This window comes from Musa acuminata, chromosome BXJ1-6 (genome assembly GCF_036884655.1).
Source record: "Musa acuminata AAA Group cultivar baxijiao chromosome BXJ1-6, Cavendish_Baxijiao_AAA, whole genome shotgun sequence".
NCBI classification, from domain to species: Eukaryota; Viridiplantae; Streptophyta; class Magnoliopsida; order Zingiberales; family Musaceae; genus Musa; species Musa acuminata.
The window spans coordinates 27,593,451-27,619,109 of NC_088332.1; the positions used below are offsets into that span (position 1 = coordinate 27,593,451).

At 37.4% G+C, this 25,659-nt stretch overlaps 1 pseudogene; it reads right to left on the reverse strand.

Annotated features, from left to right (window-relative positions):
- Positions 1-2,874: 2,874 nt before the first annotated feature.
- The window catches only part of LOC135677491 (exocyst complex component SEC6-like), a 94,594-nt pseudogene continuing 71,809 nt past the window's right edge, over positions 2,875-25,659 (reverse strand).

The following is a 25,659-nucleotide window of genomic DNA, read 5'->3' on the forward strand; positions in this document are numbered from 1 at the left end:
GGAATCACAAGGAGTTGTGATCAGCAAGAGTTGTCTACCTTTTAGGCTTAGTGTGATTGGTCGAGTCCCTCGAGGTTACACTAAGACGCTGATTGGATCCTGATCCCCACTAGAAGTCTGCCGGAGACATCCGTTTCACGTGCTGAGGGTGTCACGTGACTCGTTAGTAAAATAATGGGAGAATATTAAGATAGAAGTCCATATCTTGATAGTTCATTTCTTGCAAAATCTGCATGTTATTAATTTCTGCTGCATCTTTATTTTCAGAAAATGTCGCTTTCAAATCCCTTACGTGGCAAACTTGATGTCAACCGCCTCACTGGTCCAAATTATACGGATTGGCTCCGTAACTTGAGAATTGTTCTCACAGCGGAGAAAATCGTGTACGTCCTTGATACAGTGATGCCTACGCCCGAAGAAGGGGCAAACGAGGATGAGATCGCTCGCTACGTGAAGTACATTGATGACTCCACTCTTGCTCAGTGCTATATGTTGGGCTCTATGACTCCTGAGTTACAAAGACAACATGAAAAGATGGATGCCAGATCCATTCTCCTACATGTCCGCAAATTGTTTGAGGAACAGGGAAGGACTCAACGATATGAGATATCCAAGAGCCTTTTCTGCGATAGGATGACTGAGGGGACACCGGTTCAGAACCATGTCCTAAAGATGATTGAGTGGATAGAGAAACTCACAAGTCTAGGAATGGTCCTAGAGGATAACTTGTGTGTGGACATTGTGCTTCAGTCCCTACCAGATTCCTTTTCACAGTTTATAATGAATTTTAATATGAACAAGCTTGAGGTGACTCTCCCAGAGCTCCTCAATATGTTGAGGGAGGCAGAGAGTACTATTAAGAAAGAGAAGCCAGTTCTCTACACTAGTGAGACCAGAAAGAAAAGGAAAGCAGAAAGGTCCCTTAAGAAGTGAAAGGGCAAGGGCAAACCAGGTAAAGCAAAGGTTGCTAAGAAAGACCCAGCAAAGGACAAAGGCCAGTGCTTCCACTGTAGTAAAGATGGGCACTGGAAGAGGAACTGCAAAGAGTACCTTGTAGAAAGGGCGAAATAGAAGCTTGGAGAAGCTTCAGGTACATTCATGATCAATCTCCAATTGGTAGATTTTTGTGATAGTGCATTGGTATTGGATACTAGTATTGCTTATTACATCTATAATTTATTGTAAATTCTAGCAAAGCCGAGGGGAGATTGACGAGAGGAATATTGCATAAAGGTTTGTTTATGCAAGACACTACTCCACATATCATGAATGTAAGTGTCTAAGAGGAAACGAGATGAGGTGAACAATGCATACCTATGGCATTGTAGGCTAGATCATATCCATGAGGGAATGATTCAAAAGTTGCTAAATGATGGATATCTAGATCCATTCGACTATGTGTCATATGCAACTTGCGAGTCTTGCCTTCGTGAAAAACTGACCAACTCTCCATTTAGTGGAATTGGAGAGAGAGCCACTGAGCTGTTGAAACTCATACATAGTGATGTATGTGGACCCATGTTAACTCATGTCATTGGTGGTTACTCCTACTTCATTACCTTTACTGATGATTTTTCAAAGTATGGATATGTGTACTTAATGAAGTATAAGTCCGAGGCCTTTGAGAAATTCAGAGAGTATAAGAATGAGGTAGAGAACCAGACTAGAAAGAGTATCAAAACTCTTCGATCAGATCGAGGAGGTGAGTACTTAAGTACAGAGTTTACTTAGTTCCTCAAGGACCATGGGATATTATCCCAATGGACACCTCCTTATACACCTCAACTCAATGGTGTCTCTGAAAGGAGAAATCGTACGTTATTAGATATGGTACGGTCCATGATGAGTTTCGCTGACCTACCCATCTTATTCTAGGGATATGTGCCCTAGAAACCGCAACTTACCTTCTGAACAGAGTTCCAACTAAGTCGGTAGTGTCTACACCATATAAGATATGGAAAGGGAAGAAGCCTGATCTTAAGGTTGTTAAGATTTGGGGCTGCCCTGCCCACGTTAAAAGACACAACCCCGATAAGTTAGAATCAAGGACAAAGCGATGCAAATTTGTGGGATACCCCAAGGAAACTTATGGGTATTATTTCTATCATCTCGAGGACCAAAAGGTCTTTGTAGCTAAGAGAGCAGTGTTCCTTGAGAAGGAACACATTCTTGGCGGAGACAGTGGGAGAATGATAGAGTTGAGCGAGGTTGGAGAACCAAGCTCAAGCACCACTCTACAGCCCGAGTCTGTTCAGGTACCTAATACACAAGTTTCAACTTTACGCAGGTCTGATAGAGTATCCCATCCTCTTGAAGGATATGTGGGACATTTAGAGGAGAGGATGTTGAGGATATTAATCCTCAGACCTACGAGGAGGCTATTATGAGTATAGACTCCGGGAAGTGGCAAGAAGCCATGAATTCTAAGATGGATTCTATGTACTCTAATAAGGTTTGGAACCTAATTGATGCGCCCGAAGGTGTTGTACCTATCGGTTGCAAGTGGATCTTTAAGAAAAAGATCGGAGTAGATGGAAAGGTAGAGACCTATAAAGCAAGGCTAGTGGCTAAGGGGTATCGTCAAAGGCAAAGGTGTTGACTACGACGAAACCTTCTCACCCGTAGCAATGCTAAAATCCATCAGAATTCTATTGGCTATTGCAGCACACTATGATTATGAGATCTGGCAGATGGATGTAAAAACCGCATTCCTCAATGGGAACCTCGAGGAGGAGGTGTATATGATGCAACCTGAGGGATTCGTGTCCAAGAACTGCCCAGATAAGGTGTTAGGGTTGCTTACATCCATTTATGGACTAAAGCAAGCTTCCCGAAGTTGGAACATAAGATTTAATGAGGCAATCAGATCTTATGACTTCGTTAAGAACGAAGATAAGCCTTGTGTGTACATGAAGGTAAGTGGGAGTGCTATCACCTTTTTGGTGTTATATGTGGATGACATCCTCATCATTGGGAACGACATAGGAATGCTATCCACAGTAAAGGCTTGGTTATCTAGACACTTCTCCATGAAGGACTTAGGGGAAGCATCCTATATCTTGGGGATTAGAATCTATGGAGATAGATCCAAGAGGATGCTTGGCTTGTCCCAGTCCAGGTACATAGAAACCATTGTCAAAAGGTTTGGCATGAAAAATTCCAAGAGAGGTCTCATACCGATGAGATATGGGATATCGCTTTCTACGAGTATGTACCCAAAGACTCCAGAAGAAAGGGCGAACATGAATATGATACCTTATGCCTCAGCAATAGGATCTATCATGTATGTCATGCTATGTACTAGGCCTGATATAGCGCATGCTCTGAGTGTCACGAGCAAGTATCAGGCAGATCCAGGCTTGGTGCACTAGAAAGCTATAAAGTGTATCCTTAAGTACTTGAAAAGGACTAAGGATCTTTTACTAGTATATGGAGGTAATAGCCTTAAGGTTAAAGACTACACTGACTCAAGTTTTCAGTCTGATGTCGATGATAGCAAATCGAATTCAGGGTATGTGTACACCTTGAATTGAGGAGCAGTGTATTGGAAGAGTTTCAAGCAAGATACTACTGCTGACTCGACCACAGAGGCGGAGTACATTGCTGCATCAGATGCAGCAAAGGAGGGAGTCTGATTGAAGAAGTTCATTACAGATTTGGGAGTCGTTCCGGATAGCGAGAAGTTGACTTCCTTATATTGCGACAACTATGGGGCGATTACTCAAATAAGGGAACCCGGGTCTCATCAGAAATGTTCTACTGGGCAATCTGCTTGATGTTCAAGAATGTTTGTGTAAATAAGGGTAAAACTGTCCAAGCACTCAGCTGAACCAAGCTCCCTTAGGTCACTCAGAATCCTGACTCTGTTTTCAACTTTCTGCAACAAAACTAAAAGAACACTTAAATGATAGGACGGGAACGTATGCACTCATAGAGAGGCAATTTATGATAAAATAAGATGACAGAAATAATAACTATACATCATAGTTTAATCTGCTACATGCATACATCGAAATATTCTACATTTTAAAATGGAAAAATGTAAAAGAGACAAACTTCTACAAGGATACGTAATTAGAAGAGGAAATTAAAAGGATAAAGTTACTCACTCTTAAACTAAGGTGCTCCCTGAAAAAATCCAATAGTACCTCTTCATCTAGTCTCATCCTCTCAATAGTTTCTTGCCTAATACAGTTTCTCTACACAGGAAAGACACATGGCACAGTACATTTAGCCTCATACTCAACAAGCTATCTTACTGGAGAACATTGGTGCAGACCTGTGTAAGCAGATGATCAACATAAACCACTATTGTTTCTTCCAGGCAAGATTCAACAAATCTCCTGAATGATCTGTCTTCAATATACCTAAAGAAAAGACAAGTTTAGTCTTAAAGAACAGTCAACACAAGTACATTCTAATATCCTGTCAAATGTCAAACAGAAACAGTTTATTTCTTGAAAAAGATGCTGCAATATTTTTGTGAGAGAAAAAGGAAGCAAAGCAAATGCCTGCTAGCTACATAATGGCTGCATGGGTGTTGTGTGATAAAATCCCTCTGCATTGACAGTCCTGCATTTAGGAAACAGTGACCAATAGCATCTAAGCAAAAAAGACTGACAAATTTTGTCCTGATGTGTTTTGATAATCACAGAAAGCGGAAAGATGGTTTACAAGGCAAACTAATTAGCATCAAGTAAAATTATACTAAAATTATTTTCTCACAATGAAGATCATGTGTATATGGTTATTCAATGAAGTTGAACATGTAAATTTAAATTAATAGTCAATTGACTTAGTATATATGTGCATAATAAGATCAGGAAAAGATTGGTTAAAGTAGATTATTCATGAAACAATATTAATAAGACAAAATGTGAAAGAAGTACATTGGGATACACTTAAATCAGTACATGTTTACTGCAAAAGCAACTTAGAAAAATATTCAAGAACAAGGAAATTATAATTCCGCAATGTACATTACCGCAATAATCAGAAAAATAGAAAAGACATACATTTTGATGTCTCTGAAATAATCACCAAATGTCGCAATCAAATACTCGGTTCCCAGGCCCTCATACCAATCTGGAACCAACAAAATTGCAATAAGCACATCAATGGAACAGAAGTAGGAGTCTTCACTAAAATATCAAAAAGATGATACTGAAATAGGCTCATAAAAAATGTCTAAGGAAACATCTTTTAATGGCATTGGATTGGCTGAAGATTCAGACAACTTAAGGACATACTATTTGATCAAGTAATCTACACCACTAAATTATAGACAAATACATACAGTTTTAATAAAGGAATAAGATGACCTAAATATCAGACATGAGTCATTACGTTTGGTCAGGTTGAAGATTATAGAAGCTACTCTAAGATAAATGATGTGCTTGCCATATAAGCTACTCTACTTCATCATGCTATATGCAGGGGAAAATCAAATAATATGAAGGCCTAACAAGTAAAAATAAAGATGTAACAATTCAGTCATCGTTAAAGATACAATAAAAATAAAAAAACAGAAGTCCTTCAGTTTCCCAAAAATGATAGCCTACAAATCCACATACATGCCCTAAATGACTGTGATTATCGAGTTCCCTTGAGAAAAAAACATAAAACATTGACTTGCTGAAAAAAATGTTGAGGTTGCTGTTGGCTGCTGTTTGCCTTATAACTTTCCCATACCACCACCATATGTCACCTAGGCAGTAGAATAGTCACAGCACTACAGATGATGCCAGGCCTATGCTAAATTGTGTCAAGTCTGATGAAAGATTGGCAACCAACATCTCCATGTAATCTTTGTCATGCATTGGCATGCCTGAAGCATTGAGTGCAGTGATATGAACCTCTGTATCATGTCAGTACTGCTCTTTAACAATGCAAACAGTGTGTCACATAGACCAAAAATTCACGAGTATTTTGATGAAGTAGATTAGTAAAAGTGAGATTGTATTATCGTAAAAAGAGGCTACCAAAAAGTACCATTCTGATAAAGTTTGACGGGTAACTCTTGCACACCTGGATCTTCAAATATTACATTAACAGTCTGAAGATAGCTTCCTGCATCATTTTCCATAAGAATGGCCCAAACTAGTAAAACACAGACACAACCTAGCAACTTTAATAGAAAGTATGCAATTAAAATAACAACCCAGGCATGTAATTGATTGAAAACAATAAAATGGATATGAACTGTAAATACTCATTCCCATTGCCCTTTTAGTTAAACATTACCTTCAAGAACCTTCAGCAATTAAATGAATAATACTTGCATATTCATCTTATATCATTTGGCCCCATCTACTTTCATTTAACCTCCTACTTATATCCTTTCAGAAAATTTAGTGCATATTCATCTTATATCACTTGGCCCAATACAAGGAGAGATCAAATAAATAGACTGGCTCAATTGGGTCTTCTGATGGTTCGAATCAAACTATTTGGTAACCATGGGAATGGTCTGATTTAGAATAACTTTAAATTACAAACAAAATAATATCCCAATCAAACCTCAACTGCGACTAAGATTGATGGACACCACCATGTCATGTTGTTTCGATGCTAGGATTGGAGACCACAGTGAAGAGGAAGGAAGACTAGAGGAGAGAAAAGGCTGAAGGATAAATAAGTATTAGTTCCATTGTTTTCATCAGGTCTCTCACCAAGGTTTTGCTCATATGTGAGTGGTTCTACACACTTGAGACTTACAAACTGTGTGAGAAAAGGGTGAAAACGTTTAATCTCAGCTAAGCTTCAGTCCTTGTGCAATAGTGCCTAGTTGAGAAAAAATGAACAATGAATTAAATTCAGCCATCACTGTCTGTCTCTTGCTTGCAAGCACAATAAATTACTGTATTCTCTTCCATGCACAAATGTGAACCATATCATCATTTTGTGAGAATTTTGGCACAATAATTTATTGAACCCATAAAAGGAGGTTGCTAATATTCTTCAATCATATTGTGGCACATATATTTGTTCACAGGTTGATGGATTAAACAATGGCAGGATTTACAGAATTCTTCCACCCAATTCTCATTAAAGATTTGTAGACTGCTGCACTTCTAAGCTGTGCTCTATGATTTTCCAACTTTTTGTCCATATAGCCTCAAGAAGCATATTGTTAAGATCTCTAAATTATATGAACAATCAATAACAGTGCAACACTCAGATTTATCACCACATTTTATTTAATTTTCATCCACCCTATAATAGTGACAAGTATTTCAGGTACAAATTTGCAAATCTATTTTCATTTTCTGACTAACAGTTAATTGACAAATTTTTTAACTATATCCATATTTTCATTTGTTTCACGGATACAAAGTATGAAGAAGCTATTCTTTCCCCTTTTCAATTTTTTTAACCGATTAAGCCTACAAAAATCACCAATGATCAAAATTTCATTATTGATGTAAATTAGCTAGAACAAATTGACTACATTACAATCAAGAAAATAATGTATTTGTTATTCAAGCAAATTCATAAATATTCAGAAGACTTCAACAAAATCCAGTACTGATTGATCCACTCTATCAGTGACAAGTTGTACAGCATAGCTTATCTAATGTATGCACTGATACCTTCAATATATACATGTGTGATCTAGATATTTAGAAAACCAAAATGTCTAAAGAGTCATTAATGATAAAGGATCTGACAACCCAACGATGAGCAATTCCTTATAACATCCTTAACCAAGAATGGTAGACCCCATTAAGTAAAGTTTATCAAATTAACTCAAAATTTACAATGATTCAGAAAGATCCATATTGTCATGCCCCCTCAAATCGATAATATTAAAATTTTTCATCACAATCAATCCAGGATCCAAACTAACATTTGAGGACATTGAGAAACGTTCAGTCAAATGCACATCTATAAAACATGTGCAGTTTATAATCATATATCACATCACTCGATGATTCACATTTATGGAAACCCAAGCCAACTTAACAAAACATTAAAAACACTTATAAATCCACAAGTTAAACAATTTATACAATCAGAACTCCAATCAATTACCATAATTTCTTATCATCATAAACTAAACATTTCAAAATTCCAAATGTGAGAGGTCTTTTAAAACTTTTACACAATATATCCATTCAGGTTCATCAACAACATTTCATTATATACAAAATATGCTTATAAAATAATAACATAACAACCAACAAAACTTGCTCACAATTCTGAATAGCTCTCCACTGCCTCAGCCCAATACAAACATCTCAGAGAGTGACAAACTGACCTGAAAGATTTATATAGCTACGGAGTGAGCTAAAGCTCAGCAAGTGATAAAACATATCCAGAACGAAAAAGGACAGTTTCAAACAAACAAGGTATCACAATGCCAGGCAAAATACAAGAGATTCAAGAGTACCATCTCATTAGATACAGAATCACAAATGTCATTTCATTCAAAACATATTTGGTTCATAACAAATGAAGCACAGAGTAATTGGAGCATATCAATAGCGTATGAAATGTTCCGGAGCATATCAATGGCGTATGGAACATTTCGAAGCATATCAATGACAAATGAAACATTTCGGAGCATATCAATAACAAATGAAACGTTTCGGAGCTTATCAATGGCGTATGAAATGTTTCGGAGCATATCAATGACAAATGGAACATTTCGGAACATATCAATGGCATATGAAATATTTCAAAGCGTATCAATGGCGTATGAACATTTCAGAGCCATAGGGAGCATTTCAGAACATATCAATAGTATATGAAATATTTCAGAGCATATCAACGACATATGAACCATTTCGAAGCATATCAAAGAACAAATACGAAACATAAGCTCAAACGTCGTGTTTGATGTTACATTCATATCATCCTTATCCAAAGCATGTATAGAAACACATAACCAAAGCTATGGATATTATATCAAACATATAGAAGGTGCAATGGGACCACAGATAGAATATGATTCATCCATTTCTGAATGACCACTAGACAGAAGTCTCCCACGTCTGAGAGCTCCATTCACCCAACCCACGTCTAGGTGAAGCCAGAAGGGGCCAGCAGAGCATCGCAGGCTCTATGCATAACTCCCTTTACCATTTCTGGCAAAGGTTCACAGTATCCCACAAATATCAGAGTATAAAAGGACAGTGTGAATAATAAAATTAGCACATATCGAAAGCACATACGACGGAATAACGAAACATACATGTGCCATTATGAGTCAATACGTTGCAAACATAATCTTTCACAAATGCATTCAAATTTGAAAGGGAATAAAGGCAAGAGTATACAAGGATTTTGGCACATATCGGAAGCACATGCGGAACAACGAAATATACATATGTCTATACGAAACAATGCGATACAATATAAGCTTTATATAAAAGGTTTCAAGAATACAAATAATTTAAGGACAAGAGCATACAAGAATTCAAAGCAATAATATAAAGCGAATGCTAGATGAAATCAATTTCCAAAGGGAATAGAATAAGAATAGACGAAATCGACCAAAGCTCGATTTCTGGAAGAATTTGAGAGGCACATTGAACAAACGATTCAAACAATCAATTGTGCTCCAATTCACTCAAGAAGTATATCATTGGAAAGATATTTCAATGTACTTTCAGATAAAATAAGCTTCATACAAATTGAACTTTCCAACAGAGAGTTACAATTAATTGGGTAACCAAAAGTTAGAGAACAAAATCTCTGTTTTGCATAATTCATCAGGTCGATTTCAATAGAAAACTGGGTAGGTGTTTGGACTCCAAATCTTTCGATCCAGGTATCAAAAGAAAGATCTACGAGTCTAATTTCCAATGAAATAAGTTTTTAATAAATCAGAGTTTCCAACAGGGACTTATAGGCAGTTCGATATCAAAAGGTCAGAAGCTACGATCCCTGTTTTACAGAATCTACAGGGTTAAATGAAACAGAAATCTGGGTGAACAATTAGACTCCAAATTTATCAAACTTAGTATCAGAAGAAAGGTTTTCGAGTCTATATTCAGTTCAAACCACTTTTATCGAAATTGGAACTCTGTGCAGGGATTTATAGCTAAACCAAGGTGGAAGGGTCAAAATCTCGAAAGTTTTCTAAACAAGAGATGTATCAAATGCAAAGCTATAACAATTCAAAGTTTTCATATTCAAGGCAATAGCAAAGATGGAATTGCAGTAGAAAAGATCAAAACACTTGCAATAGGAAAGATCAGAATACTTGAAATAGGAAAGATCAAAACACTTACAATAAGGAAGATCAGAACACTTGTAGTATAAAGGATCGAAACACTTGCAAAAGAAAAGGTTTAGGACACTTGCAATAGGAAAGATCAGAACACTTGCAATAAGGAAAGAACAAAACACTTGCAATAGGAAAGAACAGAACACTTGCCTTTCGAAGATTTTGATCCGAAGATCCGAAGAAGGTGTAAGCCCAAATCCTTCTTCTGCTTTCCCTTCGTCTCCTCTCCCTGTTCCGTCACGGTCGCAGCCGCAGCCCCTTCCACTGCGCTACTTCTTTATCCCTTTTCTCAGTCCTTCTTTTTCTTTCCCAAACACAGCTGCCGAAGCCACCGCCGCTACCGCTGCCACAGTCACAGCCGCAGCCGCAGCCATGGCCACAGCCATTCTCACAACCGCAGCACCTTCCACTGCACTACTTTCTTCCTCCTCTTCTTTCGCAGATGCAGCTCCTGCAGTCGCAGCCGCCACAGCCGCAACCCCTTCTTTTTTTTTTTTCCTTCCTTTCCTTCTCTTTCCCAAACGGAGCTGCTGCAGCCACGCCGTTGCCGCCGCCGCAGCCGCGGCCACAGCCACCATCCCCTCTTCCTCTTCTTCCCTTTCTTCTCCCTCTTCCTCTTCCTGTCCTTCTCTTCTTTCCCAGCTGCAACTGCCGCAGTCGCAGCCGCAGCCATGGCCGCAGCCTCTTCTTCCTCCCCTGCTCTTCTTCCTCTCCTTCTTCTCTTCCAGCTGCAGCTGCCACCGCCGCAGCTGCAGCCCCTTCTTTCCCTTCTCTTCTTCCTCTCCTTCCCTTCTTCCTTCCTCTTCTTCTTTCACAACCACAGCTGCCACAGCCGCAGCCGTAGCTCTCCTTCCTCACCTTCTTTTCCTCCTCTCCTTCTTTCTCTTCCAGCTGCAGCTGCCACCGCCGCAGCCCCAGCATCTTCTTCTTTCCCTTCTCTTCTTCTCCTCTTCTTCCCTTTTCCTCCCCGACACACAGCGCCTCCTCTCCTCTGGAAACAGAGGTGCCGCAGCCACCTCCTTCCTCCTCTTCTTCTTTTTCTTCCTCTTCTTCTTCTTTTCTTCTCCTCTTCTTCCCTTCTCCCCGACGCCCCAAACCTCCTCCTCGGTTTCCTGGTGATGTGCACGAGGAAACATAGAGGCGATGGGATAAAAATAATAATTTTTGTATTTTTTTTTTTTTACAATTGATAGTTTAATCTCTAAAATTTATATATTCACAAATAGATCTTCTAATTTACAAATAGATCCCTACGCAAATTTCAGGAACGAGGGATATGACACATATGATAATAAAAGATGGTCATAACTTGCGGTAGTGATACTGACATACCTTGGCAACATCGAGGAAGCCTTTACAAGTATCTTCAAAATTAACCTGCAGTGACAAGGACACTATCAAATGAATTATGCCAAATAGCTGTATTCATGCTTATGGCATCAAAGGTGTATATCGTCCAATGAACAGGTAGATTAAGAATTAGAGTAAATCATATGTGTGAAACTAAGTACCTATACTATCCTTCTGAAAACACACTAATAATTTTTTGAAGAAAAGTATGCATAATTACTCAGGGTAACCTGCTCCACATAGTTTTGTGGAAGAGCTTCCATTATGCTGTTAATGAGGTCCATCGAGAGCTCGTGGCACATGAGGTTGTTGATATGGTACCAAACAAAATACATGATACATCAAATTATTATATAACAAATTAAGAAAAACTAGATGACAAGTGTAAACACCACAAACCATGGCACATATGGGTTCCAAACCAATGTCAGAAGCTGGTTCCTCGAGCCTCTGTCTTTCTGCTGCTTGAAAATTAAGCATAACCTAGACAAAAGACAACAAAAAAGAACACAATTAAAGGATTGCAGTGCATCAGCCACCATCAGCACATACATACAAAACAGTAGATAATTTTCAAGTGGTATCGAAGCCAATCAAATCTTCTTCTATATATCAAAGAACCAAATAGTGTGTTAACCCATCATTTTTTCCTCCATGGTGACTGCATAATTGTTCTGAATGTTCTCCGGAAGCAAGATCTAAGCAAGTATTTGTTCATTTGACATGACAATATTGCATTTAAACTGGATGTTAAATATTTGTGCTTTGTTCCTCTCATGGGTAATTGTTGCCTTTTTAATTTTCTTCATAGTGATAAAAGCCAAAAACATTTACAATTTTACACAAATTTCCTCCATTCGTTCTTCATTTAGATTTCTAGTTCCTTGGGCTGCTGCAGAAAGCTAAATCTAGCATCATTTACTTCCATACAAGTTTCCTTCCACTTTTCCAACCTTGAAATATGCTTTCTCTGGGCAATTTCAATTATGATAAAGAAACACAATGTATACATCATCTCCTTCAAACATCTTCAACTATAGTGATCACCTAGAGTAAATCATGACTAGTTCAAAACATCTTCAGGATGCAAAATGTTTGCCAGCTGAAGGTAGTGCATCTAAATTGAACAAAAAAGTTGCCATTCCATATTCTTCTGTATGATTAATTCACTTGCTTTTTTACTCAACATAAAGCATCTCAAAAGCAACTTTTATAATATTAACCAATCAAAAATCTTGGAATCAAGTCACTGTATGTTTGGCTTTGGTCCTATTACCAACAAGCAAGTAAAATTTGATCTGTCTTTGTATAATGCAAACTAGGGTTTTTAATTTCGATGTGTACCCCCGGTACGGGCAATACGTACCGATCTGAGAGGATACCAGTACGTGGACCATCTTCTACCGAGTACTACCAGTATTTTTTATCGATACCGAGGCGTATCGACCGGTATCACCCTGAATTTCGACCATTACCGAGGCATATCGATTGGAATACCCTAACATGGTAGGTGAAGATATTTTTAAGGTTTTAGGGTGTATCATCGGTATGCTAAGGCGTATCGATAGTATATACTAGTACGTACCATACCGAGCAGAGCTCGATACGTCGATACAGACTGGCATTCAAAACCCTAATGTAAACATTTACCAAAAATTACTTTCTGAAAAAAAATATGAACTAACAATACAACAACACATCACTTGGAGTTTTCAACAATCTCGTCTGATCCCTGAGCTTCATTCTGATCAGAACAAAGCTGATCAGTGAAGCCTTAGGTCACTGGTAGGACCATGTGTTTAATTAAAGATAGTTTAAAATAAATAAAATAATTTAAGTTATATATATAGTAAAAAAATATAAATTATTAAAATTAATTCAAATATATATACAAAATGATAAACATGATAATATCAATCAATATTATAAACATAAGCGTTTATCCAAATTAAATAACACATGACAAAATCTTGATAGTAATTGCACAAATCTAATCCAAAATCAAATTGTTTAATTATATACAAGAAATAATTTGCCTAACATAATTGTCATGATTTAAATGAAGGTTGTCTGTACCACTTGATATGGGTGGTGTGTACCAATCCGATAGTGGACCGATATGGGTGGTACATCAGTACACTCCTATGTACCCGTGTGTCGATATGCTCGGTATAATTCAGTACAACTTGAAACGTACTATATCAACAATCGGTCGGTATACTGATTTAAATAACCGATAAAACAAACCATGATTTAAATAACATATATACATGAATTCTTGATCAAGAATTCTATCCAAGGAGTCAATTCCGTACTATGATCTGAATTTTCAACTCTTTTTTGTTTGTTGCAATATTTGTTCCATTCCCCTTATGTTAAACACATTTTGGTCTTCAATTTATATTTTGCTAGCCCTAATGTGATCTCCCACATCTTCATCATCATTAAGATCCAAATCATCAAAACTGAGAGTATCATATGCCACATTTAAGCAAACCCTAATTTATCATGAAATCATGTGGGTTATCCAAATACCAACAAGGTCAATCGGTTCATTTTGGTTTTTCAACACATCCAATCAATAAGTGAATCGAACAGGTTAATAGTCCGGTTCCTTATTTTTCGGGTCCAACCACTCAGTTCAATCAGAATCTGATAACTATGGTCTGGAGTTCTTTATACCTCATAGACATTCTGAGTTGGGTACTGCAAAAAGAAAAAAGATCACAATAACATCTATGTTTCAAATATGAAACTGTGGTTTGTAGGTACAATCAAGTAGTTAGTCTATTTGTCTAACTTCACTGTCAATCCTGAATATGTTAAAAGAGTTGTAATAGTAATTCATGATGTTAATATTGAAAATTTGAATTAGCCGCTTGACAAATGAGTAAACTAGTTGGGTAAAAATTTCTTGATTTGTAGACTTGTCTATTTGTCTAACTTCACTGTCAATCCTGAATATGTTAAAAGAGTTGTAATAGTAATTCATGATGTTAATATTGAAAATTTGAATTAGCCGCTTGACAAATGAGTAAACTAGTTGGGTAAAAATTTCTTGATTTGTAGACTTGTCAATAATGTGCAGTTGCAAACTAGAAAACGTAGAGTTAAGTACAGCCATATGTTATTAGATAAGTATATTGGCAATTCAAATTAAGTAAAAATTTCTTGATTTGTAGACTTGTCAACAATGCACAGTTGCAAACTAGAAAACTTAATGTTAACAACAGCCATATGTTATTACATAAGTATATTGGCAATCCAAATTAAATTTAGCATAATATTTTCCAAGCTTGATTTCTTCTCCTTTTGTTGGTTCTCTTGTTTTTTCTTCGTGGACAAATGAATGATCTGTGTGTGAGCGATTGAGAGAAAGAGAAAAACTCTGCATAGGTCAAGGGTCATCAAATAGCACTGAATTTTATAAGTACGAAATGAAATTGAAACTAGTTGTTGATGTCAACAACCTTAAGCCGTGACCTCGGGCCAACACGGTTAGGTTCGGGTCCGAATGATTTGGGATCTTCCTGAGCGACCCTTGAGACTATTGAGGAGGCCGACTACGGTGGTCCGATCGCGACGAGACAGTTGTTTCCTCTGGAAGGGAACGCCTCGCCTGGGCACGCGGTGGGAGGCGCTCCGCCTTCGTCCCCGCACACAGGTCGGGTCGGGAGGCTCGACCCAACCCCTCCGACGATCAAGTCAGTGGATAGTCTTAGGGGGTTTTTTCTTTGTTTTTCTCCTTCTGAGCGCGAGGGTTTTTATAGGGAAGGTTACCGTTGCCTGATGTGCCCACTTGCAAGGAGCAGAATCGTACTCCTGGTAATGTCTAACACCGGTGTTATCGTGGCGTGAAGGGCCGGGCTCGCGCAGGATGTTAATGTGCCTCGGTTGGCGTTCCGATCTATTTTGACCGGGCGCTGTCAGGTTAACCGAGGCACAAGGTGTCATCCGGGCGCAGCTGACGTTAACCCGAATCTCATCGCCATTATTGCCCTCATCACTAGTGTTGGTTCAAATAACTAATCTACATATAAGGGTACTTGCCTGAATAATTGCAAGAGCAGTTCAGTACAACATGATATCAGTGCTATTTTCATGAACAATCTGCACTTGCTCCCCCAAGATCCTGAATAAATCGACTGCTGCTGGTGTATACAATCTACCATCTTCCGTTTTCTTTGGTGATTGTACCTTATCTGCCTCAAGAATATTTGTGTACCATTTCTACAGAAGAAAATTCATTATCAAACTTAATCATTCCTCAGTATATTATTTATTCAATGAGAATACAATAAAAGGATGCTTCAGTTGTTGCTTGTGTCCTTCCAATATATGCATTCATAAGGGGATCCATTGCACCACTTTCAGAACAAACTTGGGCAAGAGATTCATCAACACCAAGGCCAACCAAATTCTCTTGATACTCAACAACCCAACCAGTTAACTGCAAAGTATACAATAAAATAAATTTGTTAACTCAGATTGACACAAACATTCTGCAACTCACATGTATTCTCACTAAGAAAACTATTTTTTTCTTATTTTAATCAAGCTTTGGCACCTTCAAGATCTCCAGATTTGTCAATGTATTTGCTCTGTCACTAAGCAATCTAAGCATTTGAAGAAATCTTTCAGTATACCAATTAACCATTAGCTGGAAAATTCCATATCTGCAAGAACAAAAAAATATAATATCAAAATATCAGAAAATAAAGTAGATTATCAACTGAAGATCTTAACCACTTTTAAATCAACTTCGAAGCTGTGGAGACAGTTCAAATTATTCAAAGCAACTTTTGAAAACGTATAAAGAAATTTCAGCCAAAATCATCTTGCAATAGAACAGAATACTTGTGATAATGTTGAAGATGACAAGCACTCCAATAGTTCGAATGATTGGAACAGAAGAAATTTATGTGACAATCTATTGCATGTATCTTTTTGAAATGAACCTTTAATTCATCAACTACAATATATGTACTACATTAGCAAGATCTTGAGGAATCAACTCCCCAGCCCTCTAAAAATAGGAGAACCTTCAATTCTCCCAAAATTAGCACAACTGTGTGCTAAATTATTCAGCTCCCTAGCAAAGTAACTGAGCCTAACAACATGAGGTCCCACAATCTATTGCATTTATATGCATGACTTTTCAGTTTTTCACCTTAACCTAGGATGCCAAGTTAGTGAGTTGACCAATAAAAACAATAAGGCTGTAATGGCTCACTTAATCAATAAAGAATTCACCAAATAGAGCAACACCAAGTGAGTAGTCAATATGCACCATACTGTACAACAACAAAAATTAATATATTTATAGGAAAGAATGTACCTCGGATGTCAGATTTTAGTCTACTTATGACCATGTTCCTTGTCTGATATACATTTTGGTTGTTTGATTAATACATGACAATGCAGATTAGCCTAAAAGGTTCAATTGAAATCCTTGTGGACCTTGCTCAATTAGAAGTTCAATAAATCATTCTTAATAATTTTGACCAGACATCAAAATGAGTCTAACTGAATACCATAATAATACAAACCTAGATTAAAAATAACTTGGTCACAAGAGTTAGCAAATTTAATTCCCCAATGTAAGTCACCCGGGGATTGAAAACACTACACTACATAGACGTGCAAAGGCTTCAATGCATCTCTGTTATGATATTCCTCTTCTCTATCTAAATACTGCATCGAATGACACTGAAGCCACTATTCCTCGATTTAGTGGCTGCATTTTTGACTAAATGTTAGCAAACCAGAAAATCTAAGATTCTGATGAAAGGAATAGTGAAGTTATTTCAAGATTCAAGAATCTCACTCAGTTTCACACTAATATAAAGCAAACTATAAGCAATTCCTCAACAACGAAATTATTCAATTAATGTTGGTAAAGTCCATTAAAAGCTGAACATTGGTGATGATACAATATCATCAGTTTCCAACTATTTTAACAGCATGTAATTAACCTAAGGTTTAAAAATAAATAAATAAATAATAAACTAAGATTATTTACATGTATATCAGGATAGGCATGTAGTTGGATGACAACAATAGGCAGGGTTTTATAAAGCAGCAACCTTGGTTCAGAAAGGAGTTAAAGAAGAGGTCCTAGGTTCCAATAGATACAACAATTTCTCTAACTATGACACGGGAGTATCTAATTTGCTACAATTAGCTCGTGTGGGTCTTGCTAATCCTATGGTATTTTCCATAGCCCATAATGTTGTCTCATAGCTTTTAACCCAGCTCAATTAAATATGACAGCTCATGAGCATATTCTTTAGACAAAATTAAAACTGTTTCAAGATACTTTTCTTCATTATCAAGGAATGCATTAAAATGGTTAGTTACCAGTTGTAAATTACTTAATTTCATAATTCCCTATGCATGAAGGGTTGTTTCATGCACTAGTACATATTTTGGTGTTTTAGAGTTAAACGAGAATTTAAAAACTAATGGTGTTGGTAGAAACTCTCTTGAAGTTCTCTTAAACTCTGTATCTCTTGAATGCTTCCTTGAGTGGTGAGTCTTTTGTTTTCAGTTTTGTATCCTTATTTATTATCCTTAGGGTGATGAACTTTTTGTATCCCTTTATGATTTCAAACTCGATGGTGAGCTATTTATCGATTTGTTTGAAGTTTTATCGTGAGTTCGTTCCTTTTCAATCCGAAGAACTTATTCCAGCAATTACAACTGTACTATTGGCTTTCTTTTAAAATCCATTCCGTATTACCCCGGTATTAGTTTGGTATCAAAGCTAAAGGTTAGAGATCATGACAAGGCGAAATGAAAAAAATATAATTGGTGAAGGAAGCGACCATGAAGATGATATTGAGTCCTTAAGGCTGCAGCTACGAAGATTGCTACATAGTCTACAAGAAAAAAATAAAATCATTAAAGAACTTTGAAGTAGAAACAACCAGCATGAAGATGATGCTCAAAAGTAAATTTCTGATGATGATACACCTCCTCAATCAAGGGAGTTGGGATAATTTTGGACAAGGCATGGAGTCCAAGACAAGTAGCAGAACATATACAACCCAAGATTGGATATTCTAAAGTTTGAAGGTAAAATCAATGTTGATGACTTTATTGATTGGCTTAATACAGTAGAAAGAATATTCGATTTTCCTGAACCACCAGAACAAAATAAGGTAAAGCTTCTAGTGATCAAACTCAGACAGAATGCATCATTTTGGTGGGAAAACTTAAAGAAGCAAAGAGAACGTGAGGGGAAGAGTAAGATCATGACATGAGAGAAAATGAAAAGGGAGTTGAAGAGAAAATACTTACTTGACAACTATAGGCAAGAGATCCTTCTCAAAATCCATAATTTCAAGCAAAAAGATCTTAGTGTGAATGAGTACACAGTAGAGTTGGATAATCTCATGTTAAAAGGAGAGCTTGTAGAACCAAAAGAACAAACAATTACAAGATACTTAGGAGGTCTGAAATATGAGATTGCTAAAGTGGTTCAACTTCAGCCATATTGGTCTTTGAATGATGTGAGCAAGTTGGCTTTAAAAGTTAAGAAGCAACAGAAATTTGAAAAGAGTTCTCGATATGGGTCAAAAGAAAGCTATATGAAAGGAGAAAATTCCAAGTCTACTCTCCAGAGCAAGGTGGTATTGAAGGTGCAAAACAAGGGTGAAGGATCTGCTGGCAGCAAACAAACACATAATTCTTCTACCCCAAGTTGTCACGAACGATCGTCGCGCACCCGCAACAACTTCGTTCAATGAACCGTTCATCGCTTTTGCATGCTTGTACAGAGACATGGCAAAATGTTTTGCCTTGATTTTGTATGTTTTTGATTGGAAAATGTATGCAATGATAATTCACAACGTTGCAGTGCGACCGCTCGCCGCGCCAGACCGAACTACCCCAACATGGCTCCGTTTTCGTATGCCATGGCTTGTTTTCTGCAAACCGTAGCTAATGTTTGCAGCTGGATGCAAAACGTTAGCCATCTCAGCACCGTGGAAACCTCGGGTGGCACAGGGCTAGATGAGGCTTCAGTATATTATCGGGCGTTGAACAATCTTCACAAGTTCGCACATTAACTTGACGAGGAACTTGCCTTCGCGCCCGACACCCTATGAGCAGTTGTTTGTAGACTTGCAACTGTTCATTCTACCTTCTAAAACCGCAGCTAATGTTTGCAGCTGGATGCAAAACGTTAGCCATCTTAGCACCCTGGAAACCTCGGGTGACACAGGGCTGGATGAGGCTTCAATATATTGTCGGGCGTTGAACAATCTTCATAAGTTCGCACATTAACTTGACGAGGAACTTACCTTCGCGCCCGACACCCTATGAGCAGTTGTTTGTAGACTTGCAACTGTTTATTCTACCTTCTAAAACCGCAGCTAATGTTTGCAGCTGGATGCAAAACGTTAGCCATCTTAGCACCCTGGAAACCTCGGGTGGCACAGGGCTGGATGAGGCTTCAGTATATTGTCGGGCGTTGAACAATCTTCACAAGTTCGCACATTAACTTGACGAGGAACTTGCCTTCGCGCCCGGTACCCTATGAGCAGTTGTTTGTAGACTTGCAACTGTTCATTCTACTTTCTAAAATCCTTTTTTTCTCCTTTCTCTCTTTTATCTTTTGCACTCAAGGTGCTCATTGAATTGCTTGTAAAGCTTTCCTCTCCGTGAGACGTCGGGACTTGTCCGTCGCTCGTTTTCAATCTAATCAGCTTTTTATTTTACAGGTCCTTCGGGACTTGTACGAGGTTGCAACTAGGTTGACTCTTTGTCGCAAGGGCACCTCATGACTTAGGTAATCCCAGCTAAGTTCGAGGAGTTGACGCAAGGGTGCTTCACGACTTAGGCAACTCAAGCTAAGTCCATGACTTTGCCGCAAGGGTGCCTCATGACTTAGGCAATTCCAGCTAAGTCCGTGACATTATGGTATCAGAGCAGGCAAGCAATTCGAGCAAGCAACGAAAAAACTTCACAATCTTGCCATAGCAAAGCATCGTGGTGAATCGAGCAAGACGGGGCAAGCCGGACCATTGCCTTGGTCGCAGGTGGGCTGCAAGTGCAAACTCGCTCTCATGCTATTGGAGTCGCTTTGGAGGAGCGTGGCAATGAACATGATGAGCGACAAGTTAGCTACTCTCCGCGAGCGGAGGAGGCGTAATCTGAAGCGCCAACCAGGAAAAAAAGCCATAAGGAGAGACTCACAGCGACGGAAACCCGCTTGGATGTTCTTGAAGCAAGCTTGGAGGAACTCTACCAAGGCCAACGAAGGCTTCTTGTGGTAGAGAGCTCGCAAGAAGAAGTTGAATCTCGAATCGACAAGGTTGAGGCCCAAGTCGATCGACTAACAGACAATACCAAAGACTCCGTTCAACATTTGCACAAAGTCGTGGTGGAACTCACTTCTAAAGTGACAACACTCACAAGGGTACTAAATGCGGGAGGGAGCAACACCCATGTTGCGCCGCCACAAATGTCACATCCCGAATTTATAAAAAGAATAATAAATCAGTAATTTATTATCCATAATTTACATAATAAACTTTCTCCTTTTCTTTTCATTCGTCTTTGAATTCAAATCATTGTCTTTACAGTAGTAGATATTCTATTAGCTAGAAAAATGACATCTTCTTCACAGGGTCACAAGTCTCTTCCACTCAAGCTTCAGATCTATTACACAATAGTAGATTACTCTGAAAATAAATATAAAATAAAAACACATCAGCAACCACACATACTGGTAGGAACCTCAAAAAAATCATAAAAATAATCTTCAATATTTATGAAATATAAACAAAAATCAATAATTCAATATGAAAATATATCTATTCATCATAAAACTTATGCATCAGAAAAATGATGATAATTTCTTGCATAATAAACAAAATCATGCATCAGCCACATGCAACACATACATAATAACAAAGGCGTACATCACCCAATGGTGCGCTCTCCCAACAGCGGATGGAGAGGCATATTCCACGAGATGGATTCCTCCCAACAGCGGATGGAGATAATCCATATCGTACTCCCAACAGCGGATGGAGTGGTATCCCTCACCCGCCCAAGTGGGGACACGTTCCTCCCAACAGCGGATGGAGGAACCGTCTAACCATCACGTCTGACGGCCTGCTAATCCCCGAAGGGAATCGCCATACCTGCCCTCGGCAGGGATACATAAACATCCATGATCATTCATTTACACTCATGCATACATCAAGAAATCAATATGATTAAATATTATGAGAGACTATACTTGATATAAATCTACTAGACTATGTTCATTGGTGGCTCCGCACTATGATGAGCCCGTAGCTCCTTTCACAGGTTGCACTCCCAATGTGAACTACTAGTCTAGTCACATCTACTACATGATACTTATCATATCAATATCATAAACATAGAAAACCAATAATCATTTTCAAATGACATCTTCAGATAAAACCTTTAAATTCATCATATCATAACAGCATTAAATATCAATATCTCAATAGTCCTCAATCAATCAAAACCCTAATTGGAATAACTCAATTGACTTAAACCAAACTCAATTCGATTATGATCTAATGGAACCAATACCAAATCCTTATGGAACCAGTCTGAAATCACCCTAAACTGGTCTAATTTAGATTTGATTGATCTCGATTAGGTCAAATAGGTTTGAACCAGTCAAGTTGGTTTGGAATCACCCTAAATCAGCTTTAACTGATTAAACCTGTTTGATTTCGTCAATTAATGAGCTCAAACCAATAGAGAAGGAGATTGAACTATGTCGTATAGTACTAACCCAAACCGAACCAACCCACCTGAGTCTTAGGCGGGTCATATACATTGCATATACCTGTTCCAAATACTAGGTTGAGTTGAGGTACGACGGGCTATATAAAAGGAGCGATGATATGTCTAATATCAATCACGTAGCTGGGCAGGCTTAACTTCATGGACTATGCTAAGCCTCACTTATAAGTTGGGTTGGGCCTTACCATTGAACTGAGCCATGCTTGGCTCACGAATTGATCATAGACACATGAGTTGGGGTCGTATCTGACCACCTAGATTGAGTTATACCTAGCTACATAAGCTGGCTCATGCTTAGCCACATGGTTGGGTCGTACCTTACCATATAAGTTGGGTTATACATGGCCACATGGACTGGATTGTATCTAGCCACATGAGCTGGTTCATGCCTAACCACATGGTTGGGTCGTACCTTACCGCATGGGCTGGGTCATACATGGCCATATGGATTAGATCGTACCTAGCCACATGGGTTGGGTCATGCCTGACCATATGGGCTAGGTTGTACTTAGTCACATAAGCTAGGTTGTACATAATCACATGGTTTGAGTCGATTCGATCTGATCGATCAACTTGACTCAAGTTAGACTCCAATTAGACTCCTCTTATCAAATTAGATTTTAATATTTAAAATTATTAAAGAATTATTCAAATACATTAATTAAATCTTTAAATTCATGATCTAAAATTTAAAACTAATTACATTATAGAAATTCACACATAATTCTTGAAATATAGATATAACTAATTAAATTAATTAGAACTATTATACTAAATAAGAATTTTAATAATTAAATCAATATTAAAATTCACTTAAGCTTAAAAGATCAATACAAATCAAATAATCAGTTTAACATCACAAATCAATTATTATTATTCAAAAATCATGAAATAAGAAATTAAAACATCATTATTCATTATAAAATTGTAACAATCTCAATGTCAAGATTTCAAAACACAAATCAAAGCTAATTAAAAAGGAAGGATCCTACCTCTCTTCGATTATCCCTTCCTTGATATCATCTCCCCAGAAAGTCATCTCCTCAATCCTCCTATTGTTAGGCCTAGTAGAGAATGAGGGATGAATAATTCCTTTATATAGGAGAAGATGAGATCTCCCTGAAAGGTAAGTAATAATTTAATTTTTATTTTTAATTTATTTTACATTTGCTTTCGCACACAAAACAGTAATATAATATTTATTTCTTATAGTTTACACACAAAAATGGAATGTAAACTATTTACTTCCTAAATATCAAATCACTCATTAGGAAATAAATCAATTAATAATTTAATTGATTAATAGAATTCCTAACTTATCCATATGATTAAGGAAACCAAATCTAATCATTTCCTTAACTATAATACATAAATATAGAAGTTAATAATAAAGTAATATATCATTTATAGTAATTAATTTATGTTAAGGAAAAAAATTATCGATGATTACAATAAAACTTAAGGACACTTGAGCCTCATTACTATGGAAGTGCTAGGGACGCAAAGGAGCTCGAGAATTTCTTGTTTAACATGGAACAGTACTTTTTCTTCCTGTTGCATACAAAGAGAGCATTGGTTAACATGATAAATACCTCTTCTCTTCATATTGTCTATTGTAGGTAGTTTATCAAGAAGGGCCTGCCATGTGCATAGGGAATGTCTCTGTGATCCCGGTCGATCCCATGTCCAACTGCTTGGGATCCACTTGTTGTTCCTCTGCTTGATTTGATTCCATACTGTCACGCCCCTCAAATATATCCATGATTTTTAAAATTTTTCATCATCACAAACCAATCCAGGATCCAAACTAACGTTTGGGACCCATGGTCAAACAAATATTTGCATTCTTTCATAAACATGCATAATACCTTCGGTCACTAATTTCAGAAGTTTCAGAATCATATTCAGTGATAGCATACACTCTGACATGGGCTGATGATTTATGAGGCAGTGACTCTTTCTTCTTGTTCAAGGGGCAGTCTTTTATTTTATGATCCAACTTTCTACAAACAAAATAGACTCCAGTCACTCGGAAACATAAATTTGTTTCATAATTTAACTTGTAATTCACATATGATTGAGTCTTTTGTGATGACTTTCCATTTCAAATCCAAATGTCTTGACCCTCTTGTTATCACTTTCTGATTCTTTTCCAATCTTATTTTTATTGGTAAACTTGTCTTTATCATTCTTGTCACTAATCTCCAAAAATTCTTTTCATTGTTGCCAATAATAATCAGCCTCTACTTCCAATATAAGGTAGCAAAAGAAATCTTTTGATCATTAGAACAATTTTGTATATCAAATATCTTCTCCATTTGCATCATCCATTTTTCTACCACCAATGAAATTAGGTTCATCATGCTTCTGCTACGCCACTCTGATTCAATATCCCCAATCAATCCTTTCATTCCCCTTAATTAATCAGAAACAAATGATATAGGAGGACCAAATGTCCTCATCATCCCAGATTCCTAAAATGCATCAAAGAAAATTTCCACCAATCACTATAGTTCATTAGACCTCAATATATTTTGCACGTCTACATATCAAATATTTCAGTAATCCTCAAACAATGCTCTGATACCACCTCTGTTACGCCCCTCAAATATATCCATGATTTTTAAAATTTTTCATCATCACAAACCAATCCAGGATCCAAACTAACGTTTGAGAACACTGAAAAACATTCAATCAAATTCACATCCATAAAACCTATGCATTTTAAAATCATATATCACATCACTCGATAATTCACATTTATGGCAACCCAAGCCAACTTGACAAACATGAACAACATTTATAAATCCACAAGCTAAATAAATTATACAATCAGAACTCCAACTATTCACCACAAGTTCATATCGTCATAAATTAGACTTAACATTCCGAAATTCCAAATAAGAGAGATCTTCCAACACTTTTACACAGTATATCCATTTCGATCATCAGAACAATCCATTACATACAAAATATGCTTATACAACAATAGCATAACAACCGACAAGACTTGCCCATAATTCTGAATAGCTATCCACTGCCTTAGCCCAAATCAAACATCTCAAAGAGTGACAAGCTAACCTGAAAGATTTATATAACAACGGAGTGAGCCAAAAACGACTCAGCAAGTGACAAAACATATTCAGAACAAAAGGAACGGTTTCAAATGAGTAAGGTATCATAATGTAAGGTAGAATATAAGAATTCTCAAGGATACCATCTCATTAGATACAAATTCATAAGTATCATGTCATTCAAAACATATTTGATTCATAACAAAT